This window comes from Dipodomys merriami, unplaced genomic scaffold (genome assembly GCF_024711535.1).
Source record: "Dipodomys merriami isolate MVZ:Mamm:240054 unplaced genomic scaffold, mDipMer1.0.p SCAF_5, whole genome shotgun sequence".
Lineage (NCBI taxonomy): Eukaryota > Metazoa > Chordata > Mammalia > Rodentia > Heteromyidae > Dipodomys > Dipodomys merriami.
Window position 1 is genome coordinate 31,341,517 of NW_027206068.1, and position 20,771 is coordinate 31,362,287.

The following is a 20,771-nucleotide window of genomic DNA, read 5'->3' on the forward strand; positions in this document are numbered from 1 at the left end:
CTGTGGACTTTCTATTGATCTTACTAGCTACTAGCTATGTCCTTTGCCATGCATAAGCTCTGTAATTTCATGCAATACCATTTGTCCAACCTTGCTTTGATTTGTTGTGCTTCTGGGTCTTTATTCAGAAAATTTTGGCCTGTGCCAAGGAGACCTAGAGTTTCTCCTATTCCTTCCTGTAATGTTTTCAGGGTGTCTGCTTTGACTCTGAGGTCTTTGATTCATTTGGAGTTGATTCTGGTACAGGGTGATGTATAAGTTTCTAGCTTTAGCTTTCTACAGGTGTTTAACCAATTTTTCCAACACCCATTTATTGAAGAGGCTGTCTTTCTTCCATTCTATTTTTTGGCTCCCTTATCAAAGATTAGGGGGCTATAGGGTTACGGATTCATTTCTGGATTTTCAATTCTATTCCATTGGTCCTCAGGTCTCTTCTTGTGCCATCACTATGACTTTGTAGTAGAGTTTGAAGTTTAGTACTGATATTCCTCCAGCACTGTTCTTTCTTCTAAGGATTGTTTTTGCTATTCTGGGTCTTTTATTGTTCCTTATAAATTTTTGGGTTGCTTCTTCTATTTCATTGAAGAATGCGGTTGGGATATTTATAGGTATCACACTGAATTTGTAGATAATCTTTGGCAGTATTACCATTGTCATGATGTTTATCCTCCCAATCCAGGAGCATGGGAGGTTTTTTCCACTTCCTTACTTCTGGTTTATTTTCCTTTTTCAGGTTTTTAAAGTTTTCATCATAGAGGCCCTTCACTTCTTTTTTTTTTTTGAAGTTTTTTTTTAAATTTAATTTTATTTTATTTGTGAACATACTGTACAGAGGGGTTACAATTACATGGGCAGGATAATGTGTACATTTCTTACCAAGCATTGCAGCCTCCTCCTTTGGTTTACCCTTCACATCCCTTCCCAGCTTCCCCCCTCCCCCCCAATCCCAGTCCTTCTCCTTCCCCCCCCTTCCTCCCCCCACCGACATTGTAAAGCTCGTTTTCGACATGACAACTTGTACTTCTCATTGTTGCAACAGGTCCACCTGTATCCTTAAACAACTGGTTTTTCCCCATCTCCTCCACAAGTTATACTGACATCAAATATAGTGAAAGCAGGGGTTATACTGTGGGGGAGGGACATACAAAGCAACAAAGGGATAATCTTATAAATGCATTAGAAACACATGCATGAAAGAAAAAAACATTGAAATACATATCTAAGGGTTCATTTTCCTGACATCACATTATCTGACCTTCACTTCTTTAGTTGAGTTAATTCCTAGGTCTTTTATTTTTTGTGGAGCTATTACAAAGGAGTTGCTTTCCTGATTTCAGCCACGTTCTTCTCATTGTTGGCATACAGAAAAGCCATTGATTTTTGAGGGTTAATTTTATACCCTGCTACTTTGCTAAAGTTTCGGATCAGCTTGAGTAACTTGGGACTGGAGTCCATGTGGTGCTTTAAATCCAAGATGATGTCATTCTGCAAAGAGAAAAAGTTTTACTTCATCTTTTCCTATTAGGATCCCCTGTATGTTTGCATCTTGCTCTTGCTACGCATTCTAATACTAAATTGAAGAGAAGTGAAGAGAATGGACATCCATGTCTCATTCCTGAATTTAGATGAAATGGCTTTAGCTTTTTGCCAATAAGTATAATGCTGGCTGTAGGTTTGCATACACAGCCTTTATTAAACTGAGGAAAGTTCCATGAATTCCTAGTTTTTCCAGAGCTTTCATCATAAAGGTGTATTGGATCTTGGCAAATGTTTTTTTTCTGCATCTATTGAGATAATCATGTGATTCTTATCCTTGTTGATGTGATGAATTATATTAATTGATTTGTGTATATTAAACCAGCTTTGCATCCCTGAAATGAATCCTGTTTGATGATAGTATATGATTTTTTTGATGAGTTGTTGAAATCGATTGGCCAGAATTTTGTTGAGAAGTTTTGCATTGTTGTTCATCAAAGAAATGGGTTTATAGTTCTCTTTCTTTGATGAGTCCCTACCTGGTTTTGGGATGAGGGTTATGATGGCTTCATAGAAGGAATCTGGTAGTGAACTTTCACTTTCAATTTCATTGAACAGTTAGAGGAGTATTGGTTTGTGTTCTGCTTTGAAGGCCTTGTAGAATTCAGCTGTAAATCCATCCCGTCCTGGGCTTTTTTTTGTGTGTGGGAGGTCTCTTATTACTGTTTCTATTTCGATGCTTGATATGTCTCTGTTGGTTTAATTCATTTTGGTTTAGTTTTGGTATGTAAATATTTGCAAGGAATTCACCCATTTATTCCAGATTCTCTAGCTTATTAGCATAAAGGTTTGAGAAGTATTCCCTTATAATTTTCTGAATCTTGGTCATTTCTGTGGTGATGTTACCATTTTCATCTCTGAGTTTGTTTATATGGGTGTGTTCTCTGTTTCTGATAAGATTTGCTAAGGGTATGTCAATTTTATGAATTTTTCAAGGAACCATGTCTTTGTTTGGTTGATTCATTCTATGTTTTTTTTTACTCTAATTCATTTAATTCTGATTTAATTTTAATTATTTCTTTCTGTTTACTGGATTGGGGGTTAGCTGTTGCTCATTTTCAAGGAGCATCAGGTGCCTTGTTAAATTGTTAGTTTCTGATCTCTCCAATTTGTTGAGGTAGGAACTCTGAGGTAGGAACTCAGAGCTATTAACTTGACTCTGAGTACTGCCTCTCCTGTGTTAAATATAATGGACATTTTAATTTCCTTTCTAATCTATTCCATGATCCACTGGTGGCTCAATTGTGTGTTGTTCAGCTTCCATGTGTTATGGGATTTTCTTTGGTGGCTTTTGCTGTTGAATTCTCATTTTATTACCTTGTGCTCTGAGAGAATGCAGGGCATAATTTCAATGTTTCTGAATTTTGACAAATTTTCTTTGTGACCTAAAATGTGGTCTATTTTGGAGAATATTCCATGTGCTGCTGAGAAGAATTTGTATTCTCATGTTGCTGGGTGAAATATTGGTAGATGTCTGTTAAGTCTAGTTGATCTATGCAGTTATTTAGGTCTCAGTTTTCTCTGTTGAGTTTTTGCTGGGTTGATCTATTCAGCGGGGATAGTGGTATGTTAAATTCCCCAACAATTAATGTCTTTGGATCTACGTGAGATTTGAGGGAAAGTAGTGTTTCTTGGATAAATTTGGGTGCTCTGTTTTTTGGTGAATAGATATTTAGAATTATAATGTCCTCCTGAAGGACAGATGATCCCTTAATTAGCATGTAATGACCTCCTTTATCTCTTCTTGATAATTTAAAGACTATTTTATCAGATATTAGAATTGCAACTCCCACCTGTTTATGGAGACCATTTGGTTGGTAGATTTTTATTCCAGGATTTAATTTCAGAATATGTTTGTTTTTGTGGGCAAGATGTGTCTCTTGAAGGCAGAAGATAGAAGGATCTTGCTTTTTGATCCAACTAAACAGTCTATGTCACTTAATTGGAGAGTTAAATCCACTAATTTTGAGAGTTAGGACTGAGAGGTATTTGGTAGTTCCTGCCATGCTATCCACTTTCTTGGGGGCTGTGCCAACTGGGTTCTTCCTTTGCTTCTTGGATTCTCTGTTTGGGGGCTGTTTCTTGACCTTTATTGTGGTCTTGTTGGTTTTCTATATTTAGTACATCTTTAAGTATCATTTATAGGGATGACTTAGTGGAAATACAGGATTTCAATTTTTCTTTGCTGTGGAAGGTTTTTGTTTGACCTTTCATTATGAAGGAGAGTTTTGCTGGTACAGTATTCCTGGTTGATAGTTGTTTATCTTTAGGGTGTAGCATACATCATTCCAGGCTCTTCTTGCTTTAATTGTCTCTTCTGAGAAATCTGAAGTTGTTCTGATTGGTTTCCTTCTATAGGTGATTGATGTTTTCTCCTTGACAGCTTTAAGGATCCTTTCTTTGGTCTGAATTGATCCTGTATGGAATAAAATGTGATGGTGGGATGTCCTGTTCTGGTCTGGTCTATTGGGGGTTCTAAAGGCTTCTTTTATTTGAATAGGCCTATCTTTGCATGTTTGGGAAGTTCTCTGCTAGGATCCTGTTAAATAAATTTCCTAGATCTTTAACTTCTGTTTCTTGGCCCTACTCCACACCCATTAGCTTTAAGTAGGCCTTCTTATGGTTCTGATGGTTAAGTAGGCCTTCTAAATGTTGAATGTATCTATCATATTTCTTGGATTTGTCTTGAATAATTGTCTGTTCTTTATCTCGAATGACTAGGCTGTCTTCAATTCCAGAGATTCGATCTTCTGTGTGTCTAACCTACTGTCAAGACTTTCTACTTTGTTTTTTATTTCCTTTCCTTCTAATTGGTTAGATTTGATGGCTTCAAATTCTTTGTGGAAGCTTTGTTTTAGATCTTGTATAGACTTCTTTCCCACCTTAGTTTGGTTTTCAATGTTCAATCTCAAATCCCTTAGTTGATTGGCTATAGTTTCATTGGACTCCCTTTCCTTCTTATGGGCTTCATTTAGCATTCCCTTTTTGGCCTCTCTGGTTTCCTCCAGTTTTCCATTTGTGGATTCCATGAATACCTCTATTAATCTTTGTTTATTCTCATCCTGCTCACGCAATTCCTCTATTAATCTTTGGTTAGTCTCCTCATACTTACGAATTTCCTGTATTAATCTTTGGTTAGCCTCATCCTGCTCATGCTTTTACCTATCACGCTCATGCATTTCCCTATCACACTCACACAGAGTCTTTTGCTGGCTTTCTATCTTTTCATTCAGCATGTTTTCCAGTAGTGTTTGTAGAACATTTTTGGAACTCTCCTCTGGAATAGTCATTAACTGCTCTGTTGCCTGGTTATGATGAGCAGGATTTGAGATACTTGGACTTTCCACATTTCTTGTTTCTCTAGCTTGTTATGCCCATTTGGATATGAATGCAAAACAACTTCTGTGCTAGAACACTATTTTAAGGCAAGCATCAACCAGAGCCCTATAGTTACACAGATTGTTTGACACAGTCAAAATGAGTACAGATACAATGTAGTTCAACATATACAATGTAGTTCAACAACAAACAACTAGGAATCAGTGGACTAAAAATCAAAGAGGGAGTCAGCAGACCAGAAATTAATAGAGGACAAGAAAATAATATGATAGGAATGTAGGGAGGGAAAAGGTAAGACGGAATATAACCAAGACCTAAATTCAGAGAGAGGAAAAGTATAGAAGGAAAGGAGAAGAGAGAAAGAAAAAATGAAAAATTAAAAATAAAAAAATTAAAAATGAAACACTTAAAATTATATTAGCATAAAGAAATAATACTATAATTAAAGGATTAAGGCTTCAGGTTTGTAAATTGAGTAATCAATATCTGAATTAAGTAGGCTCACAATGAAAGATAAAGTATAATCATTGAAGATGGGTATATATTTGGGACTGAACAGAATTGCAATTAAGTAAAGCAAGACACACACACACACACACACACACACACACACACACACACACACAACCCAAAACAAAAAGGACCAAAAGGGAGAAGAATATAAGAATAACAAAAAAAATCCTAAAATAAAAATAGAAAACAATTTAAAATTTAAAAATATTAGGTAGAAAAAAGAGTTCTTTGATTTTTTTTTGGGGGGGACATCTTGTTTCTCTCCTGTGTCCATAACCAGTCTCTTGTTGGAGTCTCTGGTTTGCTTGTGGTGTTTGGCTTTCCTGTGGCTTGATTTGTTTCTTGAATCAGTTTGTTTGAGCAGGCAGAATGAAGCTCTGCCTTACCAGGGAATTTATGACCATCTTCCCAGGCTAGTTCAGTGTGTGTGGGGGGAGGGTGATAAGTTTTGAGTATCACAAAAGAGGGAGATGGCTGCTTCCTCTAGCTTGGAATTTCTGTGAGAGAGCTAGGTAGGGTGTGTCCTGTCAGCAATCAGTAGTTTTACTCTGATGGGCTGCTTCTGAGAGATTCAAGCAGCCCAGCCTGGGACCATTCTCAGGATTTATGTGTATTGACTTTCTAATTGTTTTTCTTTTATCCTCCAGCAGCTGGAGTTGCTGCTTACTCCACAGAGAGGTGGGGCAACCTCTGGCTCTGTTTACCCACTGAGGACAGTCTGCTTAGGAAGGGCAACATTTCCAGGGATGGAGTGAACCCCACAGGTCAGGTTCCTTTGACCTGTTGAATAGCTCCTATTATCTTCTGCCAAGGCCTAAGTTATATGTTAGCTGCTTTGGCCTGGTCTTTTTCAGTATCAGAGATGGAGTTCTTCTCTGGTGGTGGGGGAGGGGCTACCTTCCCACTGCTCCTCCATGGGAAAGAATGAGGATGTCTGTACAGTACTCATGCCTTTCCCTTTGTTTCAGGGTGGTCCACTGTCTGAGACTGTCTGTGGTCAGCAGGATGATGATTCCTGCTCCTCGTCAGTTCTTGCTGATGGTGAGTAGAATCTGCTTGCACACCAACCTCTGGCACCTTTGTCCTGGGTTCTCTCTGTTAATATGGTGGCTGTGGCAGCAGTTGCCACCATGGACACCAGTGAGTGTTCAAATCTGTCTCCTTAACCATGCTGCCTGAATTTTTTCTCTCTGGGAAAACTCTCTGTATTATGATGGTACACTTGGCGTGACTCTCTAGCTTTTGATTTTCCACTGGAATACTAAAACTGGTTTCTATGCGAGACCTTGTTTAGCCCCCAGCTTCTCCTCTGACATCTTCCTCTGGACTCTATTTTATTCTTTTTAAACCCTGTGGTGGGAGGAGAAGCTAGAGAATGCAACATGGGTACCATGAGTTCATTTACTTTCCACCATAGCAGTGGTAGAGATGATAGGCCTGGGAAGTAAGCAAGATAAGTATATTGTTTTTACTCATCATGATTCTGCCCCTTTACAATCTGACTTTGTGGCCTCTGAATGCTCATTTCAACTCTGAAAGCATGAGTCTCATATGTAGCTTTGTCTCAGTGACTAAGATATCTTCTTCTGATTAATACAAAAATCCATTTTCTAGGTACAACTAAATCAATCTTTACCAAAGAATTGTGCCTTAAACTATTCCTAAGTATACAACACCCCTTTCATTGAACTTCTCAATGGAAGTCATGTTTCACAGGTCTTTTTGGAGTTTGTATCTTATATACAGAATCCTACTTCTGTCTTTTCTACTGTCATGATCACTCTATCCTTAAACTTGTAATAATATTTAGCTGGTATTTGTAATGTCAGGATTACCTGATAGGAGAGTAGTTTTAGGACTCATTTGCCTAATTATGTTTGGCTCTGGAAAAGATGAGAAACAGATAAGAAAGGAGATAAATGCATAGTTCCAGAGAAGCGTATCAAAGATGGATTCTAGAAAGACATTTGTAATTTGTGACATTGATGAATTGATGAAGAGTAGAAAGAGGAGCAGAAAAAGAGACTAAGATCTGCCTGCATTTCTAGCATATTACAAGCTCAGAGTAAAACGATTGTTTCAAAAAGTTGTTTTGGAATGTTTATATTTTCACTTTCTGATATCATTCAAGAGAGATGTTGAGACAAAAGATAAGGGGCAATCAGTTCAGCAGCAATGTACACAAGATAATATGTTGGAAACAATGCACATCTGGGCATTGGTTAGGAGCATGCATTCTCACTAAATATTAGTGACAGCATTAAAACATTTAAAATTGCAATGTGCAGAGTTTCTCTATTGTGTGAAATGTATTTAATGCAAATTATGGCATTTTAAGGAAATGTTTCTGTCCAAAATATGATGGGAATGTCTTGCTATGGATGATTAATATATGTTCTTAGGTACTGGATTTGTAGTGTGTGAGTAAATGTAAGAAGCTATGTGCCTATGTCTATACATGTCAGATATGACAATAAATGCATAGAAAATGAAAGAAAATAGATAAATTTCACTTAATAACACTAAAAAAATTGCTCAAAGAAAAATAGAGGAGAAGCCCCAGAAAGTGAGAGAATATTTGAAAATTACAATTGCTTTGAGTTATATCCATAAAGTATGAAAATCTCCTATAGTTACATAAAAATAAAAAGACAAATATAGTTTGGGTTTGTAGCTCAGTGATAGAGTACTTGGTTAGCATGCATGAGGCCCTGGACTTAATCTCCAGCATGTGGGAGAAGGAAACAAGAAAAGAGAGAAAGAGAGAGAAAGGGGAAGGATGGAGGGAGGGAGGGAGGAAAAGAAAGAGAAGAGAAAGAAGGAAAGGAGGGAAGAAAAGAAAGAAGAGAGAAAGACAGGAAATAACAAACAAAGTAAGAAGGAAAAATACAGAAAGAAAAAAGGCAAAAAGTGGTGGCACTGATGTTTATTATTGTGCTAGGTGGGGATGTGAGGTAACTGGGATGGGCTCTAGGATCATGCACAAGGGCCCTCCCTATCCTAGTCTGGTGAATCTCAACCCCCAGACTTGCTTCGAACCCCCTGCATAGCCAATGCTATCCTTCTCAATGTAATCCTGTTAAAACAACCTTTACAGAGGAGAGAAAAGGATAACTAACTTGGAGGTGGGTCTTCCATTAAAAAAAGGGGGGGGGGAGAATCTGTAGGGCACATGGGATACAAAGATGGCGCTGAGAGGGAGTTGAGTGGGCAGAGCCCAATTTACCTTAAGTTCAGTGCGTAACCAGCCCTTGAAAGCTTAGGTGCATGATAGGGTGTGACCTTGACAGTGATTGGTTCCTCTTCCTCCCCTGCCATGCCACCTGCCCTTTTTGGCTTTAAAAAGGGCTGCTCTCTGTTAATAAATGAGTTTTCTTCCTGCTTGAAAAAAAAAAGGCAAAAAAGTTTAAATGGATACTTCTCTAAAGCAGATAAACAAATGGCCAACAAACACTTGCAAACCAGTTCATTTAGCAAAATGTCAACCAAAACCACAATGACATAACACTTAGCCCATACTGACATGGCTGTCAAAGGAACAATAACAAATATTGGCAAGGATACAAGCAAACTGGAACCCTCATAAACTGCTGTAGGAAAAATAAAACATGGTGCAGACACTTTGGATAATGATTTCACAATTCAGAAACAGAGTTGTCATCGAACCCAGTAATTACCCTCTTACAGATATACACAAAAGAATTAAAAACAGGTATCCACACAAAAATTTAATGGCTATTTATAATTGCATAATTTAGAGTAATTATTCATAGTTACATAATTTATAATAAGTTGTAATTTAGAATAACTCATATAATTTATAATAAATCATAACAGTGTCAGTCAAGTGTTCAATGTCTAAAATATGTGATTTTTTTTCTGCAAAGAAAAATATGGTGCAAAGAAAAGAAGCCAGTCTAATAAGTCATATGTTATTTTAATATGCATTCTTCTGAAATGACCAGAATATGAAATGTATAGAGTTTTGTCAGGGACTGGAGAAGAGAGGAAAAAACAAATGGCTACTGTTAGCTATTAGATTTCTACTGCTAATAATGCAACCATCTTAGAGATAAGAAATTGAGATGTTGCACAACTTCATGAATACCACAGAAACCACTGAATTGTATACTTTAAAAGATTTTGTGGTCTCCAAATTATATCTCAATGAAAAATCAATTACATGGCTACTTATCTTAGACAATAATGATTTAGTGTAGAAGAGATGTGTGAATTCTACTTTGCAATTTCATTATCTAAGATGCATATGTTAAAAAATCACAGGAAGTTGTTATTTACTTTGTAATTTGTTATCATTCCCAGCATTTTTTCTCATTTGTAATTTAAGGAAGTTACTTGAAGGTTAGAAAACAGTCTTTAAGAAGGAAGACAGATGTGGTTCCATTTATTTATGTTTTAAAGGCCATAACTCTACACACTCACACATACACACAAATACACATATTATCCTATGAACTATCATTAGTCACTTCACCTAAGTCTTTATCTTTCAAGTATGAATTTAGCAAAAGTATTTTGGGAGATTCCATTTTCTTTTTTTTTTATTGGATTTATTCAGTTAGAAATCAGAGTGGAAGAACAGACAGAATATGAGTAATTTGGCATATGTCATACTGGGATGGTTTTAGACCCTTTCCTTCCATTGTAAAAGCCCTGATATCTGATATCTGATGCAGATGGATTAGTATAAATAACACTGAAAGAACTCAAATATACACACTTTCTGCTTATAAAAAAAAGGAGCTGGCTCTGGGAAGCCAATGGCTAGCATGGTGGTATGGACTATATGTTTCCTAATGTCCTCTTACTTTGAAACCCTATGCCCAACATCATAGTATTGAAGAAAGGTCCTAAGTCACAATAGTAGAGCCTTGTTGTGTGTTTGGTGTCCTTCTCCCACCACTCTCTGTTATGTGAGAACTCAGGGAAAAGATGCTCATTGGCAGATCAGGAAGAGTGCTCTCAACAGACCATTGTAACTTCAAATTTCTAGAATTGTAAGAAAAAAATAGATCTTTGTTTTCTGATTGACACAGTATATCTATTACATTATGGCAGCCTGAACTAACTAAAATGGAAGAGTAAGGAGGAATAGAGAGGTCAGTGAAAGAGTACACAAGTGGAAAAATTCCAACTGTATTATTATTTTACTTTTACAGAGTTTCACCCTCTTACTGCTATGTTAATGTCTTGGAATTCATAGTAGTGCATGGGCAATATCCATTTTCCCCCATTAAGAATGTTTAAAAACATGTATATGTAAAGCTTTATAGGAAAGAGAATTTTTTGCTCCAGTATATTAAGTGTGACTGTGTGAACAGTTGGAGGAGTGTCTTTTTAACTTGCTAATATTCTCTTCTGTCACACAGAGTTCCAAGAGGAATACACTAACTACATTACTTTGCTAATCTCAGCTTTTACTTTATATAGCTTTGTGTCAAATTTATTACCTAAATGTTGGCTTAGGGCAGATGACGATGTTTACAATTAATAAGCAGCAAGAATGCTAGAATAATTTCACATTCCTAAAGCCTCTGAGGGAGGGAGTGAGAAAGGAGATAAGGGAGGAAAGAAATTCCATGTTGCATTCCATGAGAATGCACTGTCTCTTTGAGGATTATTGCTAAGTAGAGAATTATAATAATATTTATTCATGTTTCATTTTCATATCAGAGAACAGCTGAATGGTTATGAAGAGAAACTATTATAAAGGTTTTACTTGACTTATGGAAATCCCTCCACTTCTTAGCATTGTTTTTTTTTAATATGAATACATGCTCCAGATCATTTGAAAACTATTTTACTACTTATTGGGCTCAAATTAGAAAAAAGGATAATTCTTTTCGGAGGTGATATGCTTCTTGCCTGAAGATGATGATCATAATGTGCATATGTACATTTGTTCAATCTCATACATGTTTATTGTTTACCAAACGTATCCATATAAGATGTGGTGGGAAACATATGCTAAGCATTATGCTAAGCAAAGCAAGTCACTTTGCGTACATTAATTCATTGAATGCTCAAACAGGAAGGAACAATTTCAAGCCTCTGCTATAAATAACAAGCTAACAAATAAAAAACTACTCAAAATCATGGTAGTTTGAGTAGCAGAGCTAAGGATTTGCTATTGTCTCTACATAGCTCCAGGCTCACACACATGAGGGGCTTAAATCTCCTCAGCTGAGTCCAACGGCTAGATGCTAGGTTCTTTTTGCTTTTCTTTTTGACATCGAGTCCAAAGTTCTAGGAAATCACTTATTTTTTAAAAGTTGGATAAAATAGTCTTTCTCAATTAGGGAAAAAAAACCTCCTTTCTCTAAAAAGACGGTGAAAGATGTCTTCTATCCACCTGTCAATTTGGGGCCAAAAACATGTAACTAAGTATGTATTTTGTCCTGACAAGAGAAGTAACTGACTTTGGTTTTAGCATCACAAAATCAAGATCAGTTGATGTAAATAGGGGTTTTCTGAGCCCAGCATTTTTAGTAGTTGATAAGTCAATCCTCCTTTGGAATACAGTTATATTTCTCTTACTTTCAGTAAGTACTGGCTCCTAACAAAAGCTGTCATCATTTATAACTAGATTTCTTCTGTCTATTAGATATTTCCTGTTGGTATTTTTTTTCCACTCTTGGGTCTTTCATCCACAGATACTCTTGTGAGGTGCTAGTTTTATTTTTTCCCATGTAATAAGCCCATTTTTCCAAACACTATGTGCTAAATCATCTCTCCTTTTTCCCTTTGACTTGCAGGGCTACTGCATATATATCTGTTTTGGGGTTTTACATCTATGCAATGGTACATTTGTCTGGTTTTGTACCAGTATTACACAGCCTTCTATGCTCTGTAAATGTTCTTTGTATCTGTTTGGTCAAGCTTACATCTTTACTATATTTTGCAAAACATGTTTTCCCCTCCAAATACTTTCAAAGAGGCTTAGTGATATTTTGCTTTTTCTATATCCAAAACAAAACAAAACTAAAAACCAAAAAAACATGCAAACAAAAAACATAAATGAACTAGAAATTTGCTTGAATAAGTTACTTAGAAAACTATTGTGGCTGGGGTCCAGTTGGCATGGACATTTTGCTTTTCTTAATTTCTTTAATATGTATTGACTGTTTCAAGACTCTATTATCTGTCCTCATAGTATTGAATTTGTGTTTTGCTAGCACTTATCAATTTTATGTAATTTTTCAAAATCATTATGACCAACAGATTATTTTAGACTTTTAATATATTCTTTCTATAATATGTTCTTCTTTGCTTACTTGAATTTTATGTTTTTGTCCTTGTCTGTATAGCCAGATATCTTTATATAATATTATTTTTAATCAGCTTTTGGGTTTATTATTCTTCTCTAGGGCTTGCTGTATTATTTTTGTTCCTTAATTCATTGATGTCTTCTAGCTACTCTTGTGCTTCTGTGTTACTTATTTTTTCCCATTTGTTCTATTGTTTTTATTGGTGGAATGTCTAGCTCATCACACAAATATCATTATATTATTGATTTTAAGTAGCACTTGATTTTTATTCATTATTCTCTCTTAGGTACAGGATTAATTTTTTAAAATATAGTTTGATTTAAAAATTTATGTCTGGGGCAGGGAGGATGGCTCAGTGGCAGAGCGCTTGCCTTGCAATGCCTGAGGCCCTGGGTTCGATTCCCCAGCACCACATAAGCAAAAAGAAAAAAGCCGGAAGTGGCGCTGTGGCTCAAGTGGTAGAGCGCTAGCCTTGAGCTGAAGAGCTGAGGGACAGCGCCCAGGCCCAGAGTTCAGGCCCCACAACTGGACCCAAAAAAAAAAATAAAAAAAAATAAAAATTTATGTCTATCTTTGTGAGTGTATGGTGTTGGTGACAAAACCCAGGAATCCCGTACACTTGCTCATACTGGGTAAACACCTTGGGGCTATATCCATGTTCAATGTAGGCTTTCATACGCTTTTAAAATGATTTACAAATTGATCACAATAGTCAACAATTTGATCTAATTGACTTCAATGAAAAAATACTTTGGAATCCATTTTATTGTTTATTTTGCTGATTGTTCTATCTGTAATCAACTGACATAGTTCCTAAGTGATCTTCCTACAAATTCTGACCAAAATTTAATCTGTTTCCATGGCCAGGGTTTTAATGCTGGTACAATATTTAATGCCTCTTTAGTGCTGGGATCTATATTAAAATTATGAAACCTGGCTCTTTTCTTCCTTTCTAAAACTTTTGACTGTCTCTTCATTGTTTCAGAGATAATGACTCTATCTTTGACACGGCCTAAAGCCTGTTCCCACTTTGGCAGCCTTGTCTCCCACTATGACCCCTCTAAGTCTTGCAACCTTAGCTGCATTGCTTATTATCTCAGCTGTACAATGCTTCCTTCTTCCTTCAGGCCTTTGCACCTGCTGCTCCATTGCAGAACAATATTCCCCTTCAGCTCCTCTGGGCAGATAACTCAGAACTGGGTCTCACATCTCACTCTGTCATCTTCTCATGAAATCTTTCCTTCAACTTCATGGTCACTGCAGGTAATTTTAACTACAGTTTTCCCTGTTATTTTTTTAATTCTTTTCTCATGCCCACTTTCCCCTATCACTAAAGTTTGCTTCAAAACCATTTTGGTGACTTGCTGACTATTATATTGTAGAGATGGATGCGTGTACAATCAAACATTTTCTTTATACCCTCTGTGAGATATCTACATCATCAAGATAGATATATGACTTCATTAAAACAGTTTCTTGATAGGAGGTGTTATATAAAGTGTTATGTTTTGAGCTGAGGAGCTACAGTACCCACATTCTCTTTCCACCTTCTGTTTCCTAGACATCTGTGAGTTTGGATATGTTAAGTGTTACTTACATATTTGTACTTCAGTTTTTTCGTCAGTAAAAAGAGAGCTATGCCATGCCTGTAATCCTTGATACTCAGAGAGCTAACAGCTGAGAAATGATTTGAAGCTATCTCAGGCAGGAAAGTCCATGAGTCTTTCATCTCCAATTAACTACTAAAAAAAAGCTGGAAGTAAAGCTGTAGCTAAAGTGGTAGAGTGATAGCCTTGAGCAAAAAAGCTGAGGGACAGCAACCCACACATTGAGTTCAAGCTCCAAGACTGGCGCGCGCACACACACACACACACACACACACACACACACACACACACACACCACAATTAGTGCTAATTGTAAGTATATCATATAGATTGTTTTGAGGATTATGCATGCCAATGTTTGCAAAATATTTAAATACCTTATCAATTTTTGCTGTATTTTCTTAAATATAGGCGCAGAAGAGGATTTGTCCTTTTACCTAAAGGTATTTATCTATATCCATGAGTAAATAAATTGTTGGGGCATATTTTTTATTCACTTTGAAACAGTCTTTATGGAGACTTCATGGTTTCATGGAAATCTGGATGGACACTCCAGGAAAATTGTTACCCCCAAACACAGCCTTTTATATCTTCAACTTAATCCAATTAACAGCCCTCATAGGCTTTTTTTTTAAAGGATCCAAAATGGCATACTCTGGATTAAAAAAAAAAAAAAGCCTATGAGGGCCGGACACCGGTGGCTCAAACCTGTAATCCTAGCTACTCAGGAGGCTGAAATCTGAGGATCAAGGTTCAAATACAGCCCAGGCAGGAAGTCTGTGGGACTCTTCTCTCCAATTAACCACCAGAAAACCGGGAGTGGCACTGTGGCTCAAGTGGTAGAGCACTGGCCTTGAGCTGAAGAGTTTAGAGACAGCCCAGAGTTCAAACCCCATGACTGACCAAAAAACAAAAAACAAAATGTGGGGGGGGGGCACGTAGAGAAAAGACTATGAGATGTAGGAGCATTTATATTCATCCTGGTACCCTACCTCTTCCTTAATCAATGGCTTGGAGTCCAATTATTGCCTAGAGAGGGATCATGGCTTTTTATAGAAGCAGTAATCCCCAATTTTGAGGTTTCCTATGAAACATTTTGATGTGAAAATGAGCTATATTTTTGTTTGTTATCTAAGTTGCCCATAGATAAGCTATGTTCTATCAAAATTTTCCCTAATTCTAGGCTACTCAACCTTCCCTCACCATCCCTCTGATCTTGCCACTCTCTTAATTGCAGGTGACTGACTTCTAACTATTCCTGATGCTTGAACTCTGTTGCCTTAAGACTATCATTACCATTGCTATTATTTGGCACTATTCTGTAATATCTTCTATCAATATCCCTAGCCTGGAGGAGAACCACAATCAACAAAACATTGAGGGACCACTGAGAGCAGCACATGCTTTATAATTTGGGTAAATATTGTGAGATTTTGTCTTTACATGTTAGATTCACTCTGTAACATTCTAGCACACCCACTTCTGTTAGCTTTTAAATACCTACTCTTACCATCTGCTATATTGCTTTGGCATTTCTACTTCACTTAGTCTATGATAGTATTTCTCTGCTTCTAAGAGGTATCTTCACATCATGTTAGCATCATGTTGCTAGGTCTCTGACAAGGAGTCACATCCTGTATTTTGGGAGATGATATTTTAATCATTTTGTCTTGTCCAAGTTTATTATTTGTTACCCTTAATAACATCTCTCAAGCTCTAGTCACATATGAACCCTCTTAGGTCCTGCAATCACATGTGGTGAGTTCTGTAACTCTTTGAAGCTTTATTTTTTTATGAGCTCCAATATGCTCCCAGGTAGGAGGAATTTCAAATTTCTTGCACAGGCAAAGCTTCTGAATCTTTTTTAAGCAAGAGAGACCTGTTATCCTTTGGAGAGATATAGTCACTTCTGTAGGAATTTGAGGCTTAGAGAATATTCTCTGTGTTGGTCTTGTTCTTTCTCCATAGTAATACAAACTTTGCCCTAACATAAGTCTTTTTCTTACATGGACACAGGAATATGTTCAGGGCTTCCTCCTTGTTATTCTTAAGAAAGTAACAATACCCTCTTATACAAATAAAGAGGCATTTAGGTTTTCATATTTAGTTCCTAGTTGCTAATCATCCAAACTTAGCTATAGGTTTTCTTATTCAAAGTGATCAAGTTCAGTGAAGGCCACTCAATTCTAATGTTCTTTTAGTTATATTTTCCTTTGTATTTTAACGTAACTGATAAATAGCACAAACTAATACATACTTATACTTTGGAATTACATTCTGGTACCCCACTGACAACAGTTTAAGAATTGTGTTGCCACGTTGTGACAGGGGCTACCTGTTGTCCATGTACAGGTTGCTATGTGGTAGAGGAAGTGCAGCTCCAATTCTCATCCAGATTTGGTTCTCTGAAACTACTTCTGATATGGTCACATGTTGGATCTTTCAAGAAAGCTCATAACATGATGGGCATAGAGTGGAGTTAGTTTGGATGGATTTATAGGAAGCAATATATTTAGAAAGAAAGGGAAAGTAACAGAATTGTGCATAAAGGAAAGATGAACTTCCAAATGAAATAGAATCCACAACTGACCTTCTGGGAAAAGTGAAAAGGAATGACAATGGAGAGCTAACTTCTAGATGCTCTGTTAAAATATTTTAACAATATATGTAGGACATTATCCCATAGCTATCATCACTCTTTTAAGTTGCATAGTACTCTATTACATGCATACATGAGTTTATTTACATATATAAATATAGTCATATATGTATATATATATATATACGCCATCCTAGTACCTTGGATATATGAATATATATGTTTATTCATGGAGATATACATATAAATATATGTATACTTAGAAAAAGCATATATTCATGGAGATATATTTGTATAGTATATGTGTATATCTAGAATATATATTCTAATCTTCAAGTATTTTCAAATGATACTATTATAAATAACATTATGCATATACATTTTTTATTTTTGCTAATGTAATTTTGGCATAGAATCAGAGAAGTTGAATTGCTAGCTCAAACACAGACACAGACACACACACACACACACACAATTTTGCTAGATATTTCCAATAACCATTTTATAGGCAATTTACACCTTTGCAGTCCCTACAGAAAGTACTAACAGTGCCTGTTTATTTCACAGTCTCAACAGCACACCGTGTTTCATTTTCCAATCTGATGTGTGAGAAATGGTATCTTAGTAAATTTTAATTTGCATTTCTTCTATTATGAATGATACAGCACATATTTTCATATGGGTAAGTCATTTACATTTTTGACAGTCTCTTTATACTTCTAGCTCTTTTGTGAGTTGTTGGTCTTTTAAATGTCTATTTGCTTTATAGTTCTTCATACAGTTTTTATAGTAGGACTGTGACTAAAGTGTAATTGAAAATAATTATTTGCTAGTTTTTCATTGTTCTTCACTTGGTTCATGGTATATTTTGTCATGCAAAGGTATTTCAATAAAACCAAATATACTCATCTTTTATCTAGCCTGCCTTTCAGTTTAGTATTTCCCTACCCAATTCTTTCTCCTGTCTCTCCCCTGGCTAAAAGCCATACAAAGGCAAGAGTATTTTGTTTGAGTTCTTTGGTCAGTGGGAAGATCCACCTATCTGCACAGGTACATATGATTATCACCATGGAAAAAAATAGAACATTGGGGAAATGGATGCTTTTATTCTGGTTATCCTCTTTGCTGTATTATCTCAATAACTGGATAAAACCAGCACTGTTACTTCCATGTTGATTTGTAATCCTAATTTATCACCCTGACACCTTGAAGTACAACTCTTTCCTGCTCAGTTCTTGACAATTATAGCTAATATATTGTCAGTCTTTATATGCATGTGTAACATCTGTTGGTAATTTAGGCCAGTGGCTGGTGTGAAAAATAAATACAATGTTATATTTTTAATAAAAGCTATATTTTTGTTTCTTCATCGGTTATTTAAAAGGATGTTTTTTTCTATTGTTGTGAAATATAATCTTTAAACTAGTCATTCATGAGTGCTTAAGCTATTTCCAATCACAATTTCTTGGTCAAACCTGAACCTGATGAAACTGATGTCAATAAGATAGAAAAGTACAAATTTTCTCCATAATGAATAGCAAATGTTTATAAACAATTAGAGCTCCACAAAATTACTCCCCTTCCCATCTGTTCAGTAATAAGGAAATCACTCTCAGTTGATGTCTAGCTTTTGAGACTTAATAACAAATTCTGGTGGTGACAAAGGTTACCATCATTTAGTTCCTGACTTAGAATTTCATCTAGTTCTTTTTCATTAATCAGAAACATGAATTTGATGTTAATATATTACATATATAATATGTATGTAATTATATATAACTTATTATATTGTAAATTCCAAATTTACAATATTTATGGAAACTAATATATGATCTGTTTCTAATTTACTAAGACAATCAATAATGGTAAAATATATCTTGCTTTTAAACTCTTCTTATGTAGTATCTTACTAGGTCAGGATTTATTATTTCAATAATATGTTTTTGAACATTTGTGTGGAATAAAGAGAATATTTAAGTTATTTGGTACAGTTTTTGTCATAAAATTTCAAGCAGTATTTTGTATTGACAGCATTCATCGGCATATTCTCTATTTTTTATACTTCTTTTGTTTCATATACAAATTTTCCTTCTTTCCTTCCTTCCTTCCTTCCTTGTTTTCCTCCTTCCTTCCTTTTTTCCTTTCTCCTTCCTTCTTTCCATCTTATCTTCCCTGTTTTCCCATGGTTAACTGGATGTTTTAGTGCCATTTGCTGACTAATTACTATACTTATTTCTCTCTTTTTGTGAAATGATACTCTCTTCAGAAATGAATATAGTTGCTTCTTTCTGTTTCACTGATGAGTTCTTGCTACAGCACCATATGAGTATTCTCCCAAGTCCTTTTGATTTCTCTCACATTAGCACTATAATTCATCTTATAATGAAGCACAACACCTTTCACCACTTTTTTGCCTCTATTTTATTGCTGATATTTCCACTGACTCTATGAATGCTCAAAAATTATATATGTATATATACATTTATACATTATACACACGCACACACACACACACATACATACATACATACATACATACATACATACTATATACAATAGGGAGAGAGCTAGAATAAAGAGAGAAAGAGAGTAGAGAAAATAAGGGACATGATTCCTGTCTGTTCACTTTAGGCCGTACAGATTGGCTCTTAGACTTGTTAATTTCTCACATTTCCTTTGCTCTGACCCAGGATCAGGAAACTGGATAAGGTTAAGCCTTATTCTATTATCTTAGAGATGAAATAGCTGAATGTAGAATATATTTTTAAAAATAAACACGGTAATGTATCAAAAGATTATTCACTAGATGTTTGAAGTTGAACTTTTTCTATCTTCCATAAAATTTTGGCTCCAAAATTCTATCTTTTTATGCTTTTATGAGTATTTTAAGGGATAAATGATGTCTACCTGCTCTGACACCATGATATGCCCATTCCAATAATTGTTTATGACCATGAGAATCCATGAGCTGTAAGTTTCATGTAAACTCTCTTACCAACTGGTCCTTCAGATTTTAAATAAATCTTTCAAACAAATACATGTATATCTCTCAAACATGTAACTCTCTCAAATACATATATATCATACCATATCATTACATTTCATATCATACAAATAACACATTGAATATTGAGTTGTTGGGGGAAACCACTAACCACATCCTTTGAAGTTTTCTTTTAACACGGAAAATAAAATACAGTTTGGTACTATGTGGGAATGTGTTGTAAGCCTTTTTCTCTAAATGAAGATTTCAATTGTTTCTTCTCGTCCATGCCACTTGTCAAGTCAGCAGATCCTCACCAGGAGAATCGTCTCATTCCACGGGACTACTACGCATGAGGTCAAGGTGAGCTGTACCTCATTGCAGTGGCACAAGCAGGAGAACACATGGCAAAGCTGTTACCAGAGTGCACAGCCTGACTCCCACTGCATGTTCACTCCTAAACAACACAATCATACAACAGAGTGTTAATTTATGCCTATATTAATTATTCCTTCATTTGGAAATTTCTAATATTACTCTGTATGTCAAATGCTGAGTGACAGTGGGAAGAACTGTATGGGAAAGAAGAAATTTTCAGTTATATGTGAGACCTGCTTTTTCTTGACTGTTTTTGTTTCAGTCAAGTTCAAGGTAGTTAAAGCCATAATGAATTTCTGAGGCTTGGATGCTTGATAACTCTTAATTACATTCATGTATCTTTCATGAATAAAAATGAAGTAGACATTAGTATGAATTTTGTGTAATTCATGATCATAACTTTTTCCTTGATCATCAGTTTAGATATCAATGATTATCCTACGTGATGCAGACTGTAGTCAGATACTGATGTAAAGATACAGTCAAATAACATGCTGAGACCACAGTGACAAATTCACACTGGCCAT

At 35.8% G+C, this 20,771-nt stretch overlaps 1 long non-coding RNA gene across 4 annotated transcripts in view; it reads left to right on the forward strand.

The window, feature by feature from the left end:
- LOC138809618 (uncharacterized) overlaps window positions 1–20,771 on the forward strand; it is an 82,934-nt gene that overhangs the window by 41,394 nt on the left and 20,769 nt on the right. For 3 of the 4 annotated variants that reach the window (XR_011366906.1, XR_011366903.1, XR_011366904.1), the window contains exon 3: window positions 6,357–6,429. This is a non-coding gene — a long non-coding RNA (uncharacterized lncRNA). Of the gene's footprint in view, window positions 1–6,356; window positions 6,430–14,695; window positions 14,728–15,521; window positions 15,701–17,450; window positions 17,558–20,771 lie in introns of those variants that run through there. The other variant, XR_011366905.1, reaches the window with a different exon arrangement.